This window comes from Carlito syrichta, unplaced genomic scaffold, assembly GCF_000164805.1.
Source record: "Carlito syrichta isolate Samal-C Ts95f unplaced genomic scaffold, Tarsius_syrichta-2.0.1 Scaffold287805, whole genome shotgun sequence".
Classification (NCBI taxonomy): domain Eukaryota; kingdom Metazoa; phylum Chordata; class Mammalia; order Primates; family Tarsiidae; genus Carlito; species Carlito syrichta.
The window spans coordinates 765885-790110 of NW_007231901.1; the positions used below are offsets into that span (position 1 = coordinate 765885).

General features: G+C 42.1%; 1 protein-coding gene across 1 annotated transcript in view; it reads left to right on the top strand.

Moving 5' to 3' along the window:
• The first annotated feature begins 2168 nt into the window (after nt 1–2168).
• SIPA1L2 (signal induced proliferation associated 1 like 2) overlaps nt 2169–24226 on the top strand; it is an 80529-nt gene continuing 58471 nt past the window's right edge. The window contains exon 1 of the mRNA XM_008053063.2: nt 2169–2199. The gene's annotated coding sequence lies outside the window, so the exon portion shown is untranslated. The remainder of the gene's footprint in view (nt 2200–24226) is intronic.

Here is a 24226-nt window from a genome sequence, read left to right on the forward strand (position 1 = left end):
TTGTAATGGCCCCCAACAATTGCAGTGGTAAAATCAGAGATTACAGATCACCATAACAGATATAAAAATAGTAAAAGCATTTGGAATATTTTGAGAATTGCCAAAATGTAATACTTGGTGTGAGAAAAATGGCGCTGATAGACTTGTTTAATGCAGGTTTGCGACAAACCTGCACTTTGTAAAAAATGGAATATCTATGAAACACAATAAAGCAAACCACATCAAACTGTTCAGTGGTGTTAAGTAGATTCACATTGTCACGCAGCCATCACCATCATCCATTCCTAGAACTCTTTTCATCTTGAAAAATGAAACTCTGTATCTATTAAACAATAATCCCATTTCCCCTCACTCTAGTCCCTAGCAACCACCATTGTGCTTTCTGTCTCAATGAATTTGACTACTCCGCATACTTCATATAAGTGGAATCATTCAGTGTTTGTTCCTTTTGTGGCTGACTTATTTTACTTAGCATGATAGCTGCAGCATTTATCCATGTTGTAGTTTGTGTCAGAATTTCATTGCTTTTTAAGGCTGAATAATTTTCTACTGCATATATTCTCCACATTTTGTTTAAGTATTCATCTGTCAAAGGACACTTGGGTTGCTTCAACCTTTTGACAGTTGTGAATAATGCTGCTACGAACATGGGTGTGTAAACATATCTTTGAGACCCTGCTTTCAGTTCTTTTGGGTATATGCCCAGAAGTAGAATTGCTAGATCATATGGTAATGTTGTGTTTAATTTTTTTTTTTTTTTGAGGAACACAGCATATTTTGCTTTAGATTTTTAAGTTCAGAATCGGCCATATTGGCTGCAAAACTTGTCAGTGAGTATTTCTTTTCCAACTGTTATCGCTGCACTTAATTTTAAATTCAGCCACAATTTGAGGGACTGCTAGTAATTTTTATATCAGCTGTTTCAGTGCTTCATACGAACTGAAACAGATTGTAAAAGGTGGGCTTTCCACAACTGAAGCCTTGATGGTAGATGACCTACAGCTTCTCACTTTTCAAAGTGGAAAGGAACACTGTTACTACTCTGCTGAGACAGCAGGTTTAAACTGGGACTGTCTTGCGGTGCTCTACATATTGAGGTCTTGGCTTTTGTAGGAAGCAGAGTGGTAGATTCTGCTAGGATTTAGAGAGCCACACTGTCTCTATGAACCCATGTTGGTAATAGTTTCGTATGAGGTATGTACGCCACAGCATTGTGTTTTGAGTCCTTGCAAAGTCAAGTTGGAGTGTAGCATGTTTAGTTTGCAGACATTTTTATGATTATTATTTTTGTAAATGATGCCTTGAAAAGATCGTGATCTTAGGAGCCGGGCCAACTTCATTTCATATCCTGCACTTGCTGATTTGCCTGGAATGAGGAATAATCTCTTGAGTACCAGATTCCTCATCCAGGAAGCAGAAAAGGCTAATTGTTGTTGTTTTCTTTTAAAGTGGTCGTGAGTTGGGAAGTAACATATATAAGGCATTTAGTTGAGTGTCTAGTAGAGGGTCAATACTGTATACCTAATATTGACCATTGCTGTTACATTAAAAGCCAATGCAGTTTAAATAGAATTTAGTACCAAAATGTATACCTGCAACAGCAGATCTCAAAACTTTTGGTCTTAGAATCTCCTTGACATTCTCAAAAATTATTAGAATCCTAAAGAGCTTTGGATTATATGGCTTATCTCTGTTGATATTTACCCAAATAGTATTAAAATTGAGAAGTTTAAAAAAAATTAATTTAAAATAGCAGTAATACGTTATTTACATTTTATTATAAATAACATAGTTGATTAAAATAACTATTTTTAAAACAAAAATGTAATGAGCAGAACGGCATTGTTTCATACTTTTGCAAATTTCTTTGATGCCTATTTTAAGAGAAGACAGCTGGATTCTCTTATCATCTTCTGCATTCAGTCTTTTGCACTGTCACTTATGGCTCAGTCTCTGGAAGACTCCTCTGTACATTGTTGAGAACAGGAGAGTGGAAAAGGTATATAATGCCTTGGCGTCATCATGAAAATGTTTTTGACCTTGTGGATGCCTAGAATGGTCTTGAGGATGGACCTCCAGGGGTCCTCATTTTGAAAACTGCTAACCCAAAGTTTTTCTGGGAATCTGATGGGATCTTTCTTCTTTTGTAGGTTCTTACCCAGGCCTTGTGAGCAGGAGCCTGCTGGTCTCTCCTGTCAGGTAAGCCCGCTGGCACGGCTGGAGTGGTGGACTCAGCTGTACCCCACACAGACCTTTTGATTTTTAAATTGGGTTTATGTGTCTCATTCATTTTTTTTTTTAACAATCATTTCAGTTCTCTGGCTGGTGGGTTGATTAAGAAAGCCCATTTGAACTTTGGAATTGCCTAAATTGAGGACATCAAAAGGAGTCACTAATACGTCCCTGTGAGCAGCCCTTAATGTGTTTAAGAGGATGTGCTGGCTGGGCATGGTGGCACACACCTGTAGTCCCAGCTACTCAGGAGACTGAGCCAGGAGGATTGCTTGAGCCCAGGAGTGCAAGGCCGGCCTGGGCAACACAGGGAGACCTTGTTTCTGAAAAAATGTTTTTTATACTTGGTTTATACATATCTGCTTAGAGTCTCCCTTAGATTCGAGGCATAGGAAGTGCTCTGGATATACTGAGAGGAGCCATTGTTAGGAAGGTGATTGAGTGGGTGGGTGGTGCAAGGTTTAGTCAGCTTTGCCCACAGCCCAGGGGACTGTCGCCTAAACCCCTTCCTCAGCCAGAGGATGAAGTCAGAGCTGCTCCCGTACTTTTGTGTGTTCGCAAATACTGCATTTTCTTTAGTAGCAGAAAGTAAGATGGGTCTGTGAAGACGCTCTGTCGGAAGTAACCACCCCCCAGCACACTTGGCTCCAGGCCTTGGATTGTTTAGAATGGATTTCCATCCTTCTTTTACTCTCTGTCTACACCAGTGTACACACAAGCATGTGCACAAACCCACATCCACGGTTTTTAAGTTACACACATCATGACCTTTTTCCCCTGAACACTTCAGCATGTACTTTCTAAGAACAGAGATATCTACGTGGGTAACAGCTGTTCAGTTATCAACTTCGTATAGTTTGATATTCATTCATTTCTTAACACCTAATCTATTATTTGAATTCCAATGTTGCCATTTGATCACGGTGTCTTTATAAGGTCATTCCCCTTCCATATAGGACCCATCTGGGGTCAGGTCCTGCATTAAGTTGCCATGTCTCTTGATGGTTTTTATTTCCACAACCTTTGTCTTTTAAATGTATGTTGGTGCATTTTGAAGGCTATCGCCTGGGAGTTTGCCTTTAAGGATGAGTTGAGGATAAGCACTTAAACATTGGTAAAATACCACTGGAGCAGGGGTGACTATCAGTTACATGTTTTCTTATTAGAAATTATAAATTTATAAGTACACATGGGTGGAATGGTGAAATTGTGAAAGTCCTTGCAAGTGAGAGAACAGAGAGAATCAAGGACACAATAGTAGAGAAAGACTTTTTGCCGGAGAAGACTGTGTTCCCTCTTAATGTGAGTCAAGAAACTTGGCTGAAGTGCAAATGAAAACAGTCGAACCTGAGTAAATTCTGATGTGGAAATAAAACTAGAGGGAGATAATTAACATTTTCAGCACAGGAAGTGGTAGGTGCTCCCTAGATTTGTTTTAAGGAAATACCCTCTCTCTGTATAGCTGTCCTTGTCCCCGCTCAGTTCTTTGGCTTCCTCTGAAGCTGGGAGGTAGGCTCCTTCTTTTACTAGCCTGCCAGCCAGCTGATGAATACATTATGCTACCTGGACACAGCTGAGGAGCCCTTGGCTTTTGCTGAGCTTTTGAGTACCGTGGGGAATACCCGCTGTATGGACTTCACACTTTCTGAGTTTCCCTAGTCGGGTGTGCACAGAGGCACACCTAGAGGACATGATCTCCAGATTCATTTCTTCATGGGTACTTTTGGTGAGTGACTTTCTTCATGGGTACTTTTGGTGAGTGAAGTTATGGGAATTCTACAATATGTAGGGGTGCCCTACATTTTGAGGTCGTCTTGCCTTTTGTAGGAAGCAGAGCACTGGATTTTGCTAGGATTTAGAGAACCACACTGTCTCCATGAGCCTGTGTTCATCATAGTTTCATCTGAGGTGTGTACTCCACAGTGTTGTGTTTTGAATCCATGCAATGTCAAGTTGGAGTGTGGGCTACAGCATAAACGTTTGTAATACATGTTTGTGATTTTATTCAATTTATTCAAAGTTAAATTTTTTTAATTTTTAAATTTACAAGTATATTTAGTTCAGACAATGCAGAAATGTATAAAATAGAGCATAAATCCCCCCGTTTCACTCCCCAAAAGCAATCTATCAAAAGTTGACAGACTTTTGATTAAAAAATGGAGTTATTTAATATGTGCTATTTTTAAACTTACAGATATGTTCTATATGACTTTTAGTTTCTATATGGCTTTTAATTACCAGTATATATTGTAGGCATCTTTTTATTCTTGACACTTAGGTAGTTCCTACAAATTCTTTTTTATATCAAGTTGATTTTCATTGCATGGTTGTACTACAGTGTATTTAACTAATCCCTCGTTGAAGGATATGTAGATACTTATCAGTAATTGGTTATTATCAATAAAACCTCTGTATATAGTCTTACACGACCATTGCTGTAAGATGGAGTTCCTGGAGGAAAGAGTATGCAGAATTAAAAATTTGATGGATATTGCTTAGAATGCCCTTCAGAAAGGTTGTGAATGTCTCTGACACCCATCAGTGACTTATGAGTAAGCCCCTAGTTTTCTCCAATTGTGAGCAATCTCAATATTTTCATTTTCTGATTTTGATGTTAAAAAATGCTTTCTTGTTTTAATTTTTATGTTCTAAAAATTAGTACTGAGATTAGGCACCTTTGCATGCTTATTGGCCGTTGTGTTTCCTTTGGTTATTTATCTTTTGAATTATTACATTTTTTAATCTCTTTATTCTTGGTATTAGTCCTTTGTTTTGTGTAACAAATAAGTATTTTTGCCAGTATTTAGTTTACCTTTTAACTTTGTTAAAATGCCTTTTTCAATAGAGTAGTTTTGATTTCTGTTTAACCAAATATCTTGGTCTTTTCCATAAGTTTAGCCCCCCTTTTTTAATAGCTTCTGGCCTGATTCTTATGCTAAGAGAAAACGTCCCCACTCCGTGATTATAAAAATTGCTTTCCATATTTTAGTTTTAAATTTGCATATGATACTTTTCTTTCTTTTATTTTTGCAAGTGGCATGAGTTCCAGATCTAAATTTTTTCCAATCTGTTAGCCCAACTCCAGGTATTCTCTCTCATTTTAAATTTAATTTTATTTATACTTTCACTGTTAGAGTTGCTTATGATGTGCATCCAGATGAAGTCCTTAAGACCATGGAGTGGAGTAAAGCTGTGGTTTCTCGCATAAGCTGCTCTGTGCCAGGTAGTCTTTTTTCTGAGTTGAAAATACATTTCACGCTTTGAGAGGCCGAGGTGAATGGATTGCTTGAGCCCACGGGTTCACGACCCGTCTGGGCAATTTGGCGAGACCTCATCTCTACAAAAAAAAAAAAAAAAAAATTAGCCGGGCGTGGTAGCATGTGCCTGTAGTTCCAGCTACTTGGAAGGCTGAGACGGAAGAATCGCCGGAGCCCAGCAGGTCAAGGCTGCAGTGGCCAGGAGTGGCCACTGCACTCCAGTCTGGGTGACAGAGTGAGACTCCAAGTCAAAAAAAAAAAAAAAAAAGAAAATACATTTCAAATGCTATTTCAACATAGATTACAATTGTATCCCAGTTAAAGGGGATATCACAAACCTGTACAACATAGCTGTTGATAAAAGTTACAAATGAAGTTCAGTTGCTTCCATCCTTTTATTTTTCTTTTGCAGTGGCCTTTATTATCCTGTCAATTTATATTTAAAGAGTGTAATGTATAAAACCTACAAATTTTCTAATAACATCCGAACTGAGGAGATGGCATACTGGCTTAATTACTAACTTGTTGTATACTCCTTTATAAATGATTTTACCAGTTGATGGCCTCATTTTCCCATTGGTGAAGTTAGGACTTAATAACTTAACTATCTTAAAGGCACAGAAGCTTGTTTATCAGAGAATTAGGGGACTTGTTCTGTGGGAGAAATCAAATTATTATTATTGGGGGTAAAGAAGAGAAATCTGGGCTAAGCGCCAAATTCTTGTCTTCTTATATAAAGAGGAACAGAACTTTCCAAGACTGTTGGTAGCATGATATTACAGTGGTGTATATTTCAGCTTTCAAACTTCTAGTAAGAATTTTTAACTCCTTAGGCATTTTCTGTGTCATTTTGATGCCTGGAATATCTTGTTCCTCTTCTCTGCTTTTTGGAATAAAAACAAGTGTCGGCAGGATGGTACTGTGCTTCCTTTTGATCTTGTCCTTTTTCTTTCATTGTCAATTTCGTAAGGCCAGTAGAAATCGGACTCTAACAGACCTTTAGAGGGGTTGTGATGTGTCTTCATCTACTTTTAAAGTGTTTTCAGACTAAGTTTCTCCTTGTCCTGCCCAACTTTCTGAAGATGCATTAGGTCTCTGTGAGGCTTACAGCAATGGGGTGGGCATCATTGTGCCTGCTTACTGCAGAGGTGCACTGTTTCCTACCAGGATTGGGATGTCCAGAATGAGTCATATATGCTGGTGGTGACTGATCTGTCACTCAGGTGTTTGACCACTGGGAAGTGCGTTCGCCAATCTATAAAATATTTAGGTGGTCTCATATCTCTTCCTAAAGTCCATTTTTTTGCTGCTTATACTCATGGAATTTTGGGGTGGGTTAACATAAATGCTTTCCAGATTCTGTTTAAAAACGTTTCATTTCCTATTACACTATCAGCCAGATGTAAAAAGGTGTAACTACCTCAGGCAGATGGTCTTAAAATCTGATGGTCTCAGGGAAGGAGAGACTGTCGGCTCTGGTGTTCCATGTGTGCTTGTGAGTGATTTAGTTCACTAAACGTTTTTTGGATAATTTCTGTAAGTGCAACACTCTGTTAGGTGCCAGGGGAAACAAGATGATGAAAAGGTAGCTCTCCTGTGAGTTTGTAATCTAATGGGAAGAAACAAATATGCCCAAATAGCTCTGATAAAAGGTTTGATTGCTATCATCCTGGAATGCTAGGGGAATACTAGTGAGCTGAGCAGACCTCGGATCTTTGTGTCTTCCAGGGTCCCTGACATGTCATAGGCACTTAATACACACATTGAATGGGTAAATGAACACATGTAGATATCTACATTTGGTGTACTTCAGAGTGAAAAACCTGTGTAGAAGGAGACAGTGTGGTGGGTCTGGGTGCGGCTTCATAGGGTATGAAGATTTGAAGACATCACCAAGGGCCTTGGGCAGGCTGAGCAGAAATCCTGCTTTTGGACCACCGTCAATCTCCCGTTACCCAGGACAATCCTGCTGATTCCTCAGCTGCCTCCTCAGCCTGGAGCACCCTTTCTGTTTCCCCAAAACTGTCCCCCACCCCCACTTCAGATGCCAGTTACAAGCTCCAGATTGTTCTACCTGTGCTTCTGACAGATCAGATGGAAGTTGGGGCTTCCCTTGTCCCCTCCTTGGGTTTGGTTAATTTGCTGGAGTGACTCAGAGAACTCCGGGAAACACTGAGATCAGTTTGCTGTCACGGATGTTACAAAGGATACAGATGAAGAGATGCACAGGGAGAGCTAAGAAGGAAGAGGAGCAGAGCTTCCATGCCCCCTTAGGGTAGACTTGAAGCACATCTGCAGGGAGGGCAACCCAGAAGTTCTCTGAACCCTATCCTTTTGGGTTTTTACGACGTCCTTCTTACATAGGCATGACTGGTTACATCTTTGACTGTTGGTGATCAGCTTAACCTTCAGCCCCTGGAGGATTGAGGGGTAAGGCTGAAAACCCCATCATGAAGATTCCTGAGGGCTGCCAGCCACCAGCCAATCATTAGCATATGAAAAGAGATTAGTGGAGATTTTAAGGATTTTAGGAATTGTATATCAGGAGAAGGGGTTGAAGACTAAATATATATTTTACAGGATCACAGTCCTACACTCTGGTTCTCATGGATTGACCAATACTAATCAAGCTCAAAGAAGTTGCTGTGTACTTTTAATTTTTTTCTTCACTGGCAAGATAAGATATACTTTACTTACTTACTAGAATTCCTTTCTTTTCCTTGCCTTTGCCAGTTTCTGTTCTTACCATTAGGTTCTAGCTAGTTGAGTAAATGACAATGTGCTGTATCGCTATTACCATTCAGTAAGTTTTCCCGAAATGTAACCCTGATCAACTTCGATGCTACAAGAGGCTCCTTATGATGGAAGGTGGCTGACACTTGCTCTCACTGGCAGTGTGTGTGCAGGCTGCTTCCTCTTCTGTCTAGTAGTTATTATTGTAGCTTAATTTGCTTACTGTTTACTGTGTGAGAGGTAATATTTGAGTAATTAGCTCATTTAATTTTCCAGTAGTGCTTTGAAGTAGGTATCATTATCCCCATTTAAAAACGACGAACACTGACGCCCAGGGTGGCTCAGCGATTCGCCCAGGCTCACACAGTGAATTCCTGTGGAGCGGACGGACTGCCAGGCTTCACTCTGTGTCCACAGGCCCCCAGGGCAGCGACCTCAGAAAAAGACCAAGCCATCCATATTTCGGGATGTGACCTTATTTTCTGTGGACAGTTATGAAAAGAACCAAAAAAGAATGATTTGTACAACTATATTGATATCATCTACATATTCAAATATCGGTATTGTAGAAAGATAAACATACTGATAGTGTGTAAAGCCAAACAGAATCCTCTAAAACTTCAAGAATGTGTACTAGAATAATATGCAACAATTACCATAGGTTCTCATACTCAAAAAATGATCTGTTCATGGCCTGAAGACCTGCTGGAAATATGAGAAGTCTCAAAACACACTAACCACTGAGTTTTATGAACACTGATTCTTTTCTAGTTTGCTGACTCTCCAACTTAAGTGAAGATTAAATGGTTAAAATGAAAATCCTGCATGATGTTTGAAAGGAGTGTTGGGATTGAGGTGAAAGTCAGGGTATTCGGGGTTATCACTACAAATGTCAAAAACACACGGTTATACTTTGTACATGTCTTCTGCAGTGTTATTATTTGGGAAGAATCTGCAGGGCCATATCATAAAGATGTAATTCTGTATATTCCCTTAGTGAAAAGCTGCTAATACTGTTCTTAGTTCATGAATCTGAAATCCAGCAGGCTTTTCCACAAAACACGTTGTAATTTTATAAGTTAAACTTCAGTATAATTTGTTTTCTTTCCTTCGTTTGCTTTTATTAAACATTTCTCTTTGGAGAAATATCAGTCGAAGGTTTTATAAAGGCATTCGGTGAGGAATACTACATAGTGTTGCAGTTTGATTCTTTAGTACAATAACTGGTTTTCCTCAAAAGCACATTCCATGGTAATCAGTGATATGCTTGCTGGGGAGGAGCCATCCATCCATTTTGAGAGTCATTCCAAACTGGAGTCTAGGGAGCTGTAGGCTCTTGGTGCATTTAGTTCCCTTCATACCTTGAGTCGCAAGAGAAACAAAGGCCGGACAGTCACCCATTTTTGAAGTTTGCTTATTTAGAGAGAGAAAAGAGCGGAGAATCTACATGTGCAATAAAGTGTGGTAAATTCTTACGGATATTGGATTTCCTACTAACAAACGGGACCACGTTTTTAAGCTCAGGTTCTTTGATTTGCTTTTTCTTACGCTCAATGTGGTGATAATGATAGCTAGCATTTATTGAGTACTTCCTAACTCTTGTTGTAAGCACTTTACAGGTGCTTTCTTTTAGTATGAAACCGCTCCTGTTGCTGTCTTCCCTATTCTGCAGCTGCAGGCACCTGGAGGCACAAAGGTATATAAGGCACTTGTCCAGGTCACACCATAAGTGGTGAAGCTGGAACTCTGGCCTGAAGAAGTAGTTTCTTTTCAAGCGCTCTTAGCTGTGAGCCTGTGTTGGCTTCTCCCAAGTATTTGCAGAAAAACACTGGCAAATGGACTTGGTAGAAACAGTGTGATAGAGTGAAAAGGACCTGCAAGAACCTTAATTTTTAGAGCTGGATGTACTTTACTATCCAAGTTGTCAAATTATTAACATAATCGTGGGTGATTTACTTAATCAAAGGTTTTTTCAAAATTCACTGAGGCAGTGCTTGTTGATCTGGCTGATCTGGCTATTTTATCTGAAACATCAACTAAACTCTGTTGGAAAGACACTATTTATTACTTTTCCCATCTTGTTCTTGTCATGTCTCCACAGTAAAAATCCAGGGCAAGAATCTCCTTTCTTAATAAATATTTAAAAAGAAAAAGTAAATGCTAAATTAAAATTGAGGATTAAGGAGTGTTAACATGTGACTTTTAGCTTTTCATTTTCTTGTGATCTTACCTATCTGTTTTTTGTAGCTGCCTCCTATCACCAGATTTTTATTCTTTCCAGCAGTGGTCTGTAGAAGGGTGGCCCTCGGCTGGGCTCGGTGACTCGGTGGCTCAGTCTGTAATCCCAGCACTTTGGGGAGGCCGAGGCGAGTGGATTGCCTGAGCCCGCGGGTTCGAGACCCATCCGGGCAACTTGGCGAGACCTTGTCTCTACAATAAATCAAAAACTAGCGGGGCGTGGTAGCACGCGCCTGTAGTTCTGGCTACTTGGAAGGCTGAGACGGAAGGATCACTGGAGCCCAGTGAATCGAGGCTGCAGTGGCCGGGAGCAGCTACTGCACTCCAGTTGGGGCGACAGAATGAGACTCCAACTCAAAAATAAAAAAAAGAAGGGTGGGCCTCCTGGTCTCTTAGTGGGACATCCTTTGCAGGCTAGTGCCTGATGCCGACCCCCTCCCTGTTGATTTCTGATGCCGGCCTCCCTGGCCTGGGCAGTCAACCTGACGTGGTCTCAAAGCCTTTGTTGTTCTAAGCAGTGGGTCTAAGCCTTAGCTGCCCACTTAAGACACTTTAAAAAATTACCAATGCCTGATATTTAAAAAACGAATTAAGATCTGATTTTCTGACATTTATATGTTCCTAAACTTCCCAGGAGATTCTGATGGTCAGTGATGGTTGAGGGCGCTACCTTATTGTAAGGGGAACTCAAAAGAGCTATATATTAATGCCATAATTTTTATAATGTCATCATCTTTATGTCTGTTTCAGTGGGATAGGGGTCTCTTAAAAATGGCAATGAGAGGCCGGGCTCGGTGGCTCAGCGTGTAATCCTGCGCCTTTAGGAGGCTGAGATGAGTGGATTGCCTGAGCCCGCGGGTTCGAGACCCGCCTGGGCAAGCGAGACCTCATCTCTACCATAAATCAAAAATTAGTCGGACGGGGTAGCACATGCCTGTAGTTTAGCTACTCGGAAGGCTGAGGCGGAAGGATCGCCGGAGCCCAGCAGGTCGAGGCTGCGGTGGCCGGGAGCGGCCACTGCCCTCCAGTCTGGGCGACAGAGTGAGACTCCAACTCAAAAAAAAAAAAAAAAATGAGAATGAGTACTATAGAAATGGGTGACTCAGTTCCCCCTCCCCACCCGCCTGCTTCCCCATTTTCCTGTATAGACTGTAAGGGCCAAATTGGTTTGCTGCGTGTTCATGTAAAGTAAGGAACCGGGGAAAAGGCAGGTAGCAAGGCAGTCACAGGAGCCTCGGTGCAGACCGCTAGTACGTTTGTGCCTCCTCTTCCCTTCCTTTGTCTGTTGTTAGTAGTTTAGTATATAGGAATTATTCCTCGGTATGATCTGCCTGCCAAACCATACTATTTTTAGGCACTACACCACACAATAGGCTTATAAAGAGGCCATTGAACCTTTTGAGGCTGCTGTGTTCTGTCTGACAAGGGCTGAGTTGCAAGCAGGCTCTCCCGCCTCACAGTTCAGTCATGTGGGATTTTTATTGTTTCTTCTTTGCAAAGCGTCTGAATAGCTTAAAAATACAGGGGTTTGGCAGTCTGGCAGGTGATGCCAGATGTCTACACAACTCTCCTTCCATGCCCTGGTTCTCCAAACACCACTTCACAGGTGTTTGTTAGGCTGCTAATTTTTATTTCTTCTTTCTTTCCTTTAAAAATGTGCTAAAATATTCATAGCTAGTGGTGCTGAGGGAAAAAAGTGAACGCGTGAAGCATTTTCTTTTTCTCAAGTCTCTGCCCTCAGTTTAATGATGTCTTTTACTCTGCAGAGGGATCCCCTTGTCCAAGGCTTATTGAAAAGATAAGCCAGTACTAAATGCTTATTATTTTACATTTGCTTTAAAAATGGCAATCAGATCTTGCTGGTTTCGAATCCATTCTTAGAACTACGGATCAGTACATTAGGATGAAGAAGTGTTAGGTTACTGGTCGTTGCAATGCAAAAACAAACCTTGCATTAAAAAATAGTGTGATGCCTTTAATGTGTCCACACAATAGGCTATCTTTATGCAAATCATTCCCAAACTAATTTTCATTCAGGCAATTATTAATAGCTATGTGAAGATTTTTCTTCAGCAGTGCTTAGTGAGGATATAGACTCTACTAAGTTACTTTTTTTTTTTTTTTTTTTTTTTTTAGTTGGAGTCTCACTCTTTTGTCCAGGCTAGAGTACAGTGGCACACTGACGGCCACCCCAGTGTCGACCTGCTGGGCTCCGGTGATCCTTCCGCTTCAACCTTCCAAGTAGCCAGAACTGTAGGCAGCACTACCATGCCCGGCTAATTTTTGATTTTCTGTAGAGACGAGGTCTCGCCGAGTTCCCCGGGCTGGTCTCCAGCCCACAGGCACAGGCAAGCCACTCATCTCAGCCTCCCAAAGTGCTGGGATTACGGGCTGAGCCACCGAGCCCGGCCTCTAAGTTATCTTCGATGACTTGCATCCTTAATACTGAAGGTATTTTACTCCTTTCTGCTAGCGTTACAAGGTGAGTCTCAATGGCATTTGGGAAGTTCTGTAGAGGATTCTGCCACTCTGTATGGCCAGGCCTAAGCAGTCTTGTCAAGGGAAGCATTTTTGTTTTCCTAACTGTATTTGGGCCAATTTCCCCTTTTCTCCTCATGACTACTTCTCTAGTGTCCTCTGTCCTCCAAAACTCCCCAAGGATTTGTTGGTGATCTGGGTAGTGAATCCATGTTAGTGCCGTATTTACTCTCTCAGGGCCTCTCAGAGAAGCTGGCGCAGTGGCATACTTGGGGTGGTTGGATCTGCGGCCTCCCCTTCACTTCCAGCCCAGGAAAGGGTTTAGTCACACCAGGTCTTTGCGTAACTCTGCATTCCCAGACCCGCTCTGTGTGCTGCCCTGTGTCTCCCTCTCCCTGCCCCTGGATTTTGATTCGGTAGGTATAAGGTGGGCTCTAGAAAGTGGAATTTCCATCCAGGTTCTCACCTGTGTGGACAGTTGAATGGTTGGGACAATCACATTCTGACCGTGATAAGTAATTTTCCAGGGTTATACTGGGCAACTTGCCTGTCAAAGGTAGAAGAAATACATTTTATATTCTTGAGGACTTTTTTAAAGATTGGTGGAATATATGGGCAACAGGGTATAGCAACTTTTTTCCAGATGATAACAGGACTGCTGACTGCTTTCTAACTTCTAGATGTAGTGCTGATATCTGGGAAGGAGTTCAGGCCTTGTGGTTTGGGGTGGGAGATGGTTAAGTTGTTCTATCCTTATAGTCTGGTGGGCAGGACAGTGTGGTTGCTGGTTACCCATGCTTGCCACCAGTACCACAGGGAGAACTTTCTTAAAAACACAAACTAAGTTGCTTTGCTGTCAATAAAGGACTAGCCAAGGGCTATTTCTGTCCTGAGTTAGTTCTTTTATGCACCCTGTAAGACCAGAAGCTCTGTGTATAATAGAGATAACAGATGAGGCAGGGAGAAAAAAGTGAACGAACTGTGGGAGAACCAGCAGGAAGGAAATTTGTTTCCAGACTGATTTGCTGATGTGTGTTACTCTCCCTGAATCACAAAACTTTTATTTCCCTGATGAACAGATATCTGCATTGAATTAGCCTTTAGCAGGAACATTGCGGCTCACTCTAACAAGAGAGCAATTTACTGATTTAAAGTAATACAGATCTTGTCTATTTACTGATAGATATCTGTAACCAATGACTTTTCTGCTTTATAGAGGTTAACCTCATTAAAAGTAATATATATTCCATATATAATATCTGGATAGAGATAAAGGAAAGAAAATGTCTCCAAGTGCCAACACCTAATGATGGAACAATTATGGAGAATTTTCTTCATTTTTTTCTATAAATAGGTGTGTCTGTGTGTGCTTGTATTATGTAGTTGTCAGTGTACTGCTTAGACATTTTGTGTGCTTTAATTTAAGCCTTTTAACATTGAGCATCTCATTATTTCATGGTCTTTATGAACAATATATTTTTAAAAATAAACTAGAACATTTAATGCATTCATTTCGCAGAAGCTGCCACATTTCTTTTCAAGAACACAGACCTGGGCAAGGGGTGTTGCACTGAGTGCTCGTGCAGTTCCCATTCCTGGTGCCTTTTACTGTAGAACCTCAAGTGCTCTGAGCTTGCTGGAGCTGATTGAGTATATATTGTTAACTGTCCATTGGAAGCATCCCTTCTGTATGAAGACTTAGAAGAACAGGTTTATTAAATGGGAAACTAGTGCCACACTGAGCTCTGCAGAGAGAAAATATTTACTCAGCCTGGCTGTCTTCTAGGATAATCCTTGCTCTCCCATGGGCTGGCAGGAAGGAAGCTGAGCTCTGCTCCCTGCTGGGCCCAGAGTGCTAATGTCTGAGGTTGCTTGGGTAGATTCAGACTCTCTTCTTTACATAATTGAGATCACCCACCCACCGGTGGGATGAGAACTCTGTAGTGTGAAATTAACACATCAAGTGCATTTTCTGTCATAGTAGCCTTGGGCTAGTTTTTGCAAATTAAATTTTTGCATCATCCCTGCAAAGGCGGTATTAATTTAATACTTACTGGTGAAACCAGACTGTTTCCATGACATTTCTGCTGCAAAAGGTAAGAAGATAGTTTTATACTAGGATAGTGAGTCATGCTGTAAATTGTTATCTGTTTAGTAAAAACTACTGTTGACCAAAAGTGATTACTCTCATAAAACTGGATCTACATGGTATAGAAATTTTAAAAAACATTCACGAATACAAAGGTTTAGGATAGCGTATCAGCCAACAGAAATGTCAGCTCATTCTTTCAAAATAATTTTATTGGAGATCCTCATTATTTGGCATTCAGGGAAAAAGATACATTTTTTTTTAAGGTACTACGAGTGGATCTCTCTCTCAGACCCATGGTCATGTTAGCCAAACTCAATAGCCGAGTATGTTACAAGAATGCCTGCTTAGTAGTTTATAAAAATAAATATTCCTGTCGTGGGAACCGAAATGCCAACCTCTTCTCAGCCCATGGTCTCTCCCTGAAGGTAGACAGAGGTCTGAAGGTGGCTTTGCACATCTGACTTTGCCACAGAACACGAGAGAGGAGTGAACTGAACAGTCACTGGATTCCAGGCAAGGACTGCCCAGGAGAAGACTCCCCATCCAGTGACTAGGGTTCCTTTTCCTTCGGGTGCCAGAATTTCCTCCCAGATTCTTCGTTTTCCATTTCCCCAGTTCTTGACCAGAACTCTCTCTGTAATTATGTTTTGCCATTAATTAGATATAGTCAAATCTCACAGGCCTCGAGGCTTCTTGCTCTTTACAGTTTAAATCTCAGTGAGTGATCTTTTCTCCTTATTTCGAAGCTCTCTGGGGAGGTTTCACTGCATGAGATGAAAGCCCATGGCAACTGGCTTTCCAGGTAGGGTTCTGTTTGAACAATGCAGTTATGACCTATTACTTTTTCCAGCAAGGCTGTTTCTTTGTTTTGGCTTATTCTCCGTACCAACACTACTTTGTTGATGTGGGATAATGATTTATATAAAAATATTGTTTCTAGCCGGGCTCGGTGGCTCAGCCTGTCATCTCGCACCTTTGGGAGGCTGAGGTGAGTGAATGGCCTGAGCCCGCGCGTTCAAGACCTGCCTGGGCAAGCGAGACCTCATCTCTACAATAAAATAAAAAAATCAGCCGGGCGTGGTAGCGCGCGCCTGCAATTCCGGCTCGGAAGGCTGAGGCGGAGGGATCACCGGAGCCCAGCAGGTCGAGGCTGCGGTGGCCGGGAGCGGCTGCTGCACTCCAGTCTGGGTGACAGAGTGAGACTCCAACTCAAAAAAAATATATTGTTTCTAAATGTTTTAAATTTATGATTTGTCAGCTAGTCCTGTAGCAGTCAAGTGTCATGCTGTTGCAGGGTTGTGGCTTGTTGACCTTCTTCCTCACTGGCTGGCGAGACTTTTTTTTTGGCTGACAGTCTTTTGTGTCTTCACTGTGCCAGATGCCTTATTGGGCAGAGTGAGAGAACACAACGTTGAGTAGATTTCTGTGATGTCTTGATCCTCAGTCTAGTGGGACAAACAAGTGGTGATAGTGTTGGGTCATGTCTGCCAGAACACAGAAGAGGGCAAGAGCTGGGGCTTCCCAGGGCCGATGAGGACACGGTGGCCAGAGAGGAAATGTTCTTTTGGAAATTATGATGTCCATTGTGCCAGGTGTTTGGGTTGACAAAGGTGGGGGAGAAAACCCCATGGTAGGGAATGAAAAGACAGGTTGACGTCATTGTTGGGTAGGGGTTGGTATGCTGTGGGGTTAGAAGAGTCGGTGACTTGCATAAAAAGAAGGAGGAGACTTTTGCAGACCCTTGACCAGAATTCAGCACCTACCCTGCTGTAAGTGGCTTCAACTATTGAGCAGCTGCCTAAACTCTTTTTTAAAAAAATATTTTATTTTATTATCAAAATACGGGATACAAGCGAGGATTCACTACACAGTAGGCTACATGCAGGTGAAGTTTGGGCCTCCAGCTGGCCCTTCGTTCCCCTGGTTTAGGACCTTGGCGAGGCTGCATGCTCCCCTTTCCTTCCCTGGCAGTGCCCAGTGACTGCTGCTCTTTCCCTTGTGCTCATGTGACTAGTGTCCACCTTTGAGTGAGAACATGTGGTATTCGGTTCTTTGTTTCTGTGATAGGTCGCTAAGTATGATGGTTTCCGACTCCATCCAATTTGCCGCCAAGTCTAATATTTTGTTCTTTATGGCTGCATAATACTCCAGCATGTTTATGTGCCATATTTTCTTTATCCAGTCCACTTTTGATTGGTTCCATGTTTTTGCTATTGTGAAGAGTGCTGCTATGAACATGCTTGTTATGGTATCTTTTTTGTGGAATGATTTATGTTCCTCCGGGTTTATTCCCAGGAGAGGGATTGTCGGATCGAATGGAAAGTCAATTTTTAGTTCTTTTAGGAGTCGCCACACTGCTTTCCGTAGAGGTTGAACTAGCGTGCGCTCCCACCAGCAGGGTAGAAGCATTCCCTTTTCTCTGCACCCACGCTAGCATCTGTTGTTTTTTGATTTATTAATGATGGCCATCCTAACTGGAGTTAGGTGGTATCTCACTATGGTTTTGGTTTGCGTTTCTCTGATGATTAGTGAGGCTGAACATTTTTTCCGGTATCTGTTGATCCCCTTATCTCACATCACATAGGGATACCTGTATCATGGTGTCTTGCATATGAGGGGTCCTTAAGTGGTGCCCAGCTCCTAGCAGGCCTTCAGTGTATGTTACAGCCTCCTGGTTGTCCTTCGCCTGCTGAATCTGTGCAATAGCAATGAGTCCAGCTCCACAGGCATTTCACCAACCGCTACTGTGGATTGGGCAGGTACCATGCAGTGTCAGCCTCTCTTCTCCTAGTTTAGTATTTTATTGAGCTGCCCTCATGAGTTTTTGTTCATCCTTTTTTGTTTATGGAACTCAGGTGAAATTTTACCGTTGTTGGCCTAGAGTTTCTTAAGTGTGGCTTCTCCCTTCATTCTTGACTGCTGTCCCAGAATCAAGACCTGTGTCTTTCTTGGCCCAACTGGTGCCTCTGCCCTGTGCTCCTTGAGATTTTGATATCTGAATCCAAAAAATAGAGTGAAATGAAATGAGCCTTCAAAGAGTGTGCTTTATGACCGGCATCGGTGGTTCAGCCTGTAATTTTAGCACTTTGGGAGGCCGAGGCGAGTGGATCACCCAAGCCCGTGGGTTCAAGATCAGCCCGGGCAACTTGGCGAGATCTCATCTCCACAATAAATAAAAAATAGCTGGGTGTGGTAGCACGCGGCTGTGGTTCCGGCTACCTGGAAGACTGAGGCAGAAGGATTGCCGGAGCCCAGCAGGTCAACACTAGGGTGGTCATGAGCGTGCATGCCACTGCACTCCAGCCTGGGTGAAGGAGTGAGACTCCGACTCAAAAACAACAACAACAACAAAAAGTGTGCTTTAACTTTTCCCGGGTAAATTGTTTTATTTATTTATTTATTTTTGCAGACTTAAGTTTGGCCCCACTGTTCAATTCAATACATTGCAGCTCAATTTTTTTTTTTTACTGTTTGTATAAATAAGGAGGATAAGATGCCTAGCAAAAGTCCAAAGATTCTCAAGTACAATTGAAAACAGCTCCTAAAGGCGTAATTTCTTTTGATTTTATCTTGTTTCTGTCGCTGTTCATTTTCCCTGATGACACGCTTATACGATCTAGTTTCTCCGTATCAGGATGAGGCTTTTATGCCATTGATAGCTGCCTTCTGAGTTGCAGGAATTCTGAGTCTGCCAGCGTCTGTGCAGCGTTAGAGCACATTTGCAGAATTTATGCCCTGGTGTGTGAAACTGTAAAGTGGCCACACCTTGTACTAAAGGTAACAAGGGAAGGGAGACGTTTTGGCTTCAGTCTTTCTTTTAAAAATGTGATTGAGATTAATTATTTAGTGATCTTTTTAACTTAAGCAACAGCAGCACCACCACAAAAAACCTGGCATACCGACAGATGAAGTAGGTGTTGGGGAAATCAGAGGGGCTGGGACTGCCAGCAAAATCTTTGATGGATCTAAGCTCAGCTGAGTTCAGTTCATTCCTGTAAGTTTTGTAGCAGGAAGAGATGCAAGCGTTGACACAGTTCGCACACAAAACTTCTTCAAACAGCTTAGTGGATCCTGAGTTCGTGCTGCAGATATTCAGACTGTGTACACTCGTGTTATCTTTGGCTGTAATGTCATCTCTGAGGAATCCCAGGTTAGTTGTTCAGTGGCTCTCGCCAAGTTTAGGTGATCCTTGAACTGTTGACAATCTTCCTGGGTTAGTTAACTTTTTTATTTCTGCAAAATGCTATTCAAGGACATTGTTGCCAGGTAGAGGTTGCCAGGGAAGCAGCTTTTTAGTTAACACCCTTGTGAGCTAATGCATTTGTGATGGATAGATTATTTTCTATAATGAAGAATTTGCAGAATGGTTTTGTTTAGACTTTGTGTGCTTTCTAGGTCTTGCAATGTAGAGTCCTCTATCTCCCGCTGTTCTGGCCTTTCGTCCTTTCATTTACTTAGCATTTCCGAAGACTGAGTATGCTACTTGGATCTTTTTTGAATCTGCTGATTTTTCTGTGAAGCTGATGTCATGGTCTAGACCTTTACCCTTACATATGCTAATTATTAGATTACATTTGGCCATTGGGGCTTTGTTAGAAGGGGTTGAAAAAGGTGGATTGTGTATCAGCTGTCTGCTTTGTCTTGGACTTGGTCATGCTTGGGTGAGAGTCTGTATACAGAGGAGTAACTTTGGGCTCTTCATCCTGTGGCACTTGGTTAGTCTGTCTTCAAGTGTCCTGAGGAGGGGACCCTGGGGAGCCTGCCCGCTCACTCAGGCTGGGGGTGAAAGGTCAGAGTGGGGATCTGCTGCTCCAGGGTGGCTCTAGGGAGGCGAAGTGTGGCATTGTGAGCGAACTACATTCAGACCTGGCTCCACGCTTGCCTGATTCCCCCCTCGATTACCGTGGAGGTAAACTGTCGAGCCTGAAATATTTTCTCCTGTTTAATTTTGGGCATGGAAGTAACGCAACTGAAAGATAAGTAATGTTTGGGTGGTTTCATGTGCTCGGTAGAAGTGGCACTTGTTTTCTCAGTACTGCTGAGATTAGTGATGTGATTTAGAGTCTAGAAGTTGTTCAGATGTTTGTGTTGTCACTGATTGCAAAGTAAAAGCTTCTGCCAAAACTGAATAATTGTTGTACATAAATTTGTAAACTCAATTTCTGGTATAACTTATTTGCTTTTATTCCATGGACAGTTACTATAAGGAAGCAAGCCAAATACGTAATAGAGAGAAGGGGACATTTAATTTTGCTAATGACAGACACAAATGTACGATGTGCAGATTTTTTCACTTACAAGTTCATTGTTGGAAGTTGTTTCCTTATTGTTATTGTAATAAAAATAATTGGACCTTTTTTAGCCTGTGAGATAAAATTAAGCTGAGAAACTCCGTGGAATGCTTGGGAACAACACCCAACTCACTAGCACGACAGCTGCAAGGCCAGGCAGCACCCCAAACACGGCTGATTCAGATCGCATTTCTAGAAGGAAAACATCAGCACGTGCGTGGTCGTGTCAAGATGTGTGTGCGTTACATAAATATCGTGCTCTACTTAAAATAAGTAGTTGTTTCATTCTCCTCGACACCAGCATTCTTGCAAAAAAGCAGACTGAAGAGAAATCTAAATGGTATCCTGAGAAAGAATAGAGGGAGCTATTTTTAGGGTAGCATTGTAGAAAGACTTTTCCTATTGAAAGGCTTTGGAATGTGAGAGGCTAGCTAAAGTAAGTTTGTTAAAAATAGGTTTTAAGTGTAAATTTTGTTATTTCATAATCCCATCTTTTAGCGCAACCACTTAACCATATCCTGTCCTGTGCGAGCCATTCTCTGCAGCGTGGGCATCCCTGTTCTGTTGCTGGAGTTGCAGACAGCCCAGCCACTGATGTGCTGTATCTGACTTGCAGATTGTTCTCCCTTTCGTCCTTCTCTTGTTTTCTCGGATGAGTGTATTTAAACAATTCCAGCACTGGTGAACATTTGTCTCTCAGAGGGACAGACAGAAGGTCCGGATAGAAATTTAAAATAGAATGTATCCATTTTGGTTCTTAATCGTTATTCTGGTGGAAAAAACAGTTTTTTAGAGATGAAATTGAAACCAGTGTTGCAGAATGATCTGCAGGTTAACCTTGCCTCCTGCAGTAAATTATAAGCATCCTGAAGTCAGGGCTCATGCCTTAGCTGCTTTTCGTTACCCGCTATGGGGCCTTACTGACTGGTATAAATGCTCAGTCAATGCATTTGAATGCGTTGCATGAAAGCATGAATGTGGGTTGCCAGAATGTTGATTTTGTTAATGCCTTTTCTGTTCTCTATCGGAACATCTTTATCAGTCATTTATTGATGGTTCAAGCCGTATCATGAATATAAATATATGCTTAGACTCTTGGAATGTGTTGCCTGATAATGGAGGTAGGAAATATTCACAGACTATGTAAAAGGCTGATTTTTAAAATGCGTTTCACAGAAGAAGAGCATTTAGAAATGGTTTATAAGGGGAGAGAAACATTAAACAGATGCCTAGAAGAGGAAGAGTATGAATGTAGCGGGCAGTTAGTGGGGCCGCTCCTTCTCCTGCCTCCTAGGTTGGTGCCTTGCCATTCCCCAGTCTGGCCACTTCCCGCATGGTGTTACATCCAGGAATCTGCTTTCCACTCCATTGGAGCAGTGTCTTCCTCTTGGACTGTAACTGCTGTAATAATCCATTCAGTTACACATTCTTTGATTCAATAAATACCTATTGCCGGCATAGTGTGTGTCAGGCAAGTCACCAGTTCCATGTCAGTGAGTCACCAATGTCATGGTTTCAACCTTTTACTAGAAAGAATTAAGGAACACCTGTGATGCCGTGCGAATGCAGTATGTAAGCATATTGTTGTTGTTATTCTTAAGAAAAGCTAACAACCACTGCTTACTCTTTGTTAGGCACTGGGTTCTAAATATCTAACATTGTCTGACTTGAAAACCGATTATTTTCATGGTAAGGTTAAAGTTCCGTAGCCTGTCTTTTTTTTCCCTCCCTGTTTGGGGCAGCAACAATTTTTTTTTTTTTTTTCTTTTGGTAGGAAGGAACAGTGTTGAATTCTAAGGGGAGTTGATCATTGACATCTCTCTTTTTTTTTTTCTTCTTTATTTCTGTGATACATCACTGAGTATGATAGACTGGCTTTTAATCTATCATAGATTAGCTCATCAGGCGAACACCCATTACCCTGGCTTTAGCTTTGTAGCCTTTACTCTTCACGAGAATGTGAAACATTTGCTCAGCACATCCCTTCAGCCTTCCTCCTTGAGAGCTTTGCCTAGCCTTGGGTGACTGGCGCACCCTGTCCTTTCTTCCTTGGCAGAAGAGAAGGAATGTCTCTCCAGGCCCTCCTCTCACCTCTCCCACGGTGACCTCTCTCCTTCCTCGAAATTCCAGCTGCTCTTGTTGGGAGCACTACTTGTTAGTTTGGGCATTTGGCCCCTCATTTTTATTTACTTTTCAAGTTGTCGAAGCTCATCCTCAATTAGTTCGTTATTAGCTAGTTTGTTATCAGCCCCGTCCAGTGAGCATGGAGCATACACCTGCTGGCACCCTGTATTCCTTAGACTTTGGGTGTTGAAGTTGTGAGGAGGCAGCGTTTCGAGTCTCACCCTTTCCTTTTATAGATGGAGGCGAAGAACTTGCTCTGGGTCAATAATAACAACAGAAGTTATTTTGGAGGAACACAAGAGAAGGGACTACACAAGTGTTTTGTGGATTTTGTGTTTGGAGGGCCCATGAAATCCCAGGCACATGCATCCTATCATCTCATCTCATCATCTCCCTGCCAGTGCTGCCATACCCTCTCTTGTCCCTTTTCAGGTGAGAAGGAGTGCATAGTAGTTTGTCTGAGGTCACCTGGCGAATCCGTGGCGAGAGCAGGATGCTCATTCAGGCTTGCTTTTCTCTGAAGGGCTGGCTGTTTGGGTTCGCTGTCTGTCTTGTCTCCTCACTCCCAGGCCTCTGTGTGTTTCATTGTTCCTCGACCGCTCCGGCCTCTTTAAACCAGCACCCAGTGAATTGACTTAGCAACACCTCTTGCATGTTGCCCCTCTGCCTGTTTTCCCTTGGAAAACATTTCCATTCCATTCCATTCCGTTTCCATTCCTGAACATTTTAATCGTTGTGAATATTTTAAGTGACAGTTTGGAAAGAGTTTTCCGTGTTTCTGTCTGTTTCAGCCCACGCACCGCCCAGGTTCTCTTGCTCTATCACCTCCCCCAGTGTGGAAGAGTTGCCAACTTTGGCTCTGTAGTCTGCGTTACGAAGATGGTGGTGGTGTTGGATGCCTTTAAACGAGACTGACACCGCCGCTGCTCCTAATTTTGATCATAGCAAGAACAGCCACAATTATTAATGCTCCGGAAGGCAGAATCAGCTGTTTTCCCAAATGTTCTTCTGATTTGTGTAATGCTGTTTAACTGCTTTTCTGGCCGAAAATATTGCTGCTGTCAGGATGATTTCTTACATAAATGAAGGTGGCTACACAGACTCTTGCGGTTGGCAATCCTGTGTGCTTAAGCTAAAGCGGTCTTTGTATTGAGATTTCTATATTGGTTTGAAAACATAGATGATGAACCCCTCCCCTAAAGGCGCAGTGATTAAGTCTGACTTGTGGCGGGTGGCTGGATAAGAACGTTCCTATTTAAAATGCTGAAAAATGTCAATATTTGACTTGCTGTGTTGCCGCCACACATCCTTCACTAGATCCTGATTATTTAAACCTTCTGTTGCACTCTCGGACAGATGGTCTTTTGAGTAATGAACACTCTTCTTTGAATGCAGCAAGATGCCATTTGGTGAACTAACGAAGTGGCATTATTAATAAGTATTTCCTGTGACAACAGCAAAATAAGTGGGGAGTGGGAGTGGTCGTTAGAGTTCAGGAAAATTCTGAATTCTGTCTTATTAAAGAGTTACGGGTGCCATCCCTTTTTGGGCCCCGAGCAGCCATTCTCCATTTCTGCGCAGAAAGGAAAAGGAAATTTCCTGTCACCGTTGTCACCATCAAGCAGCATGTAACAAGAGTCTCTGCCTGCGCGTGGCTGGGTTTCTGAATGATTCGGGGAGCCCTCCCCAGCCCCTGCTCGTTTTTACCATCAAAGCCGTGACACGGTGAGTGGGCCACGTAAAGAAACCAAGATGATCAGGAAGAAAAATAATACGGACCG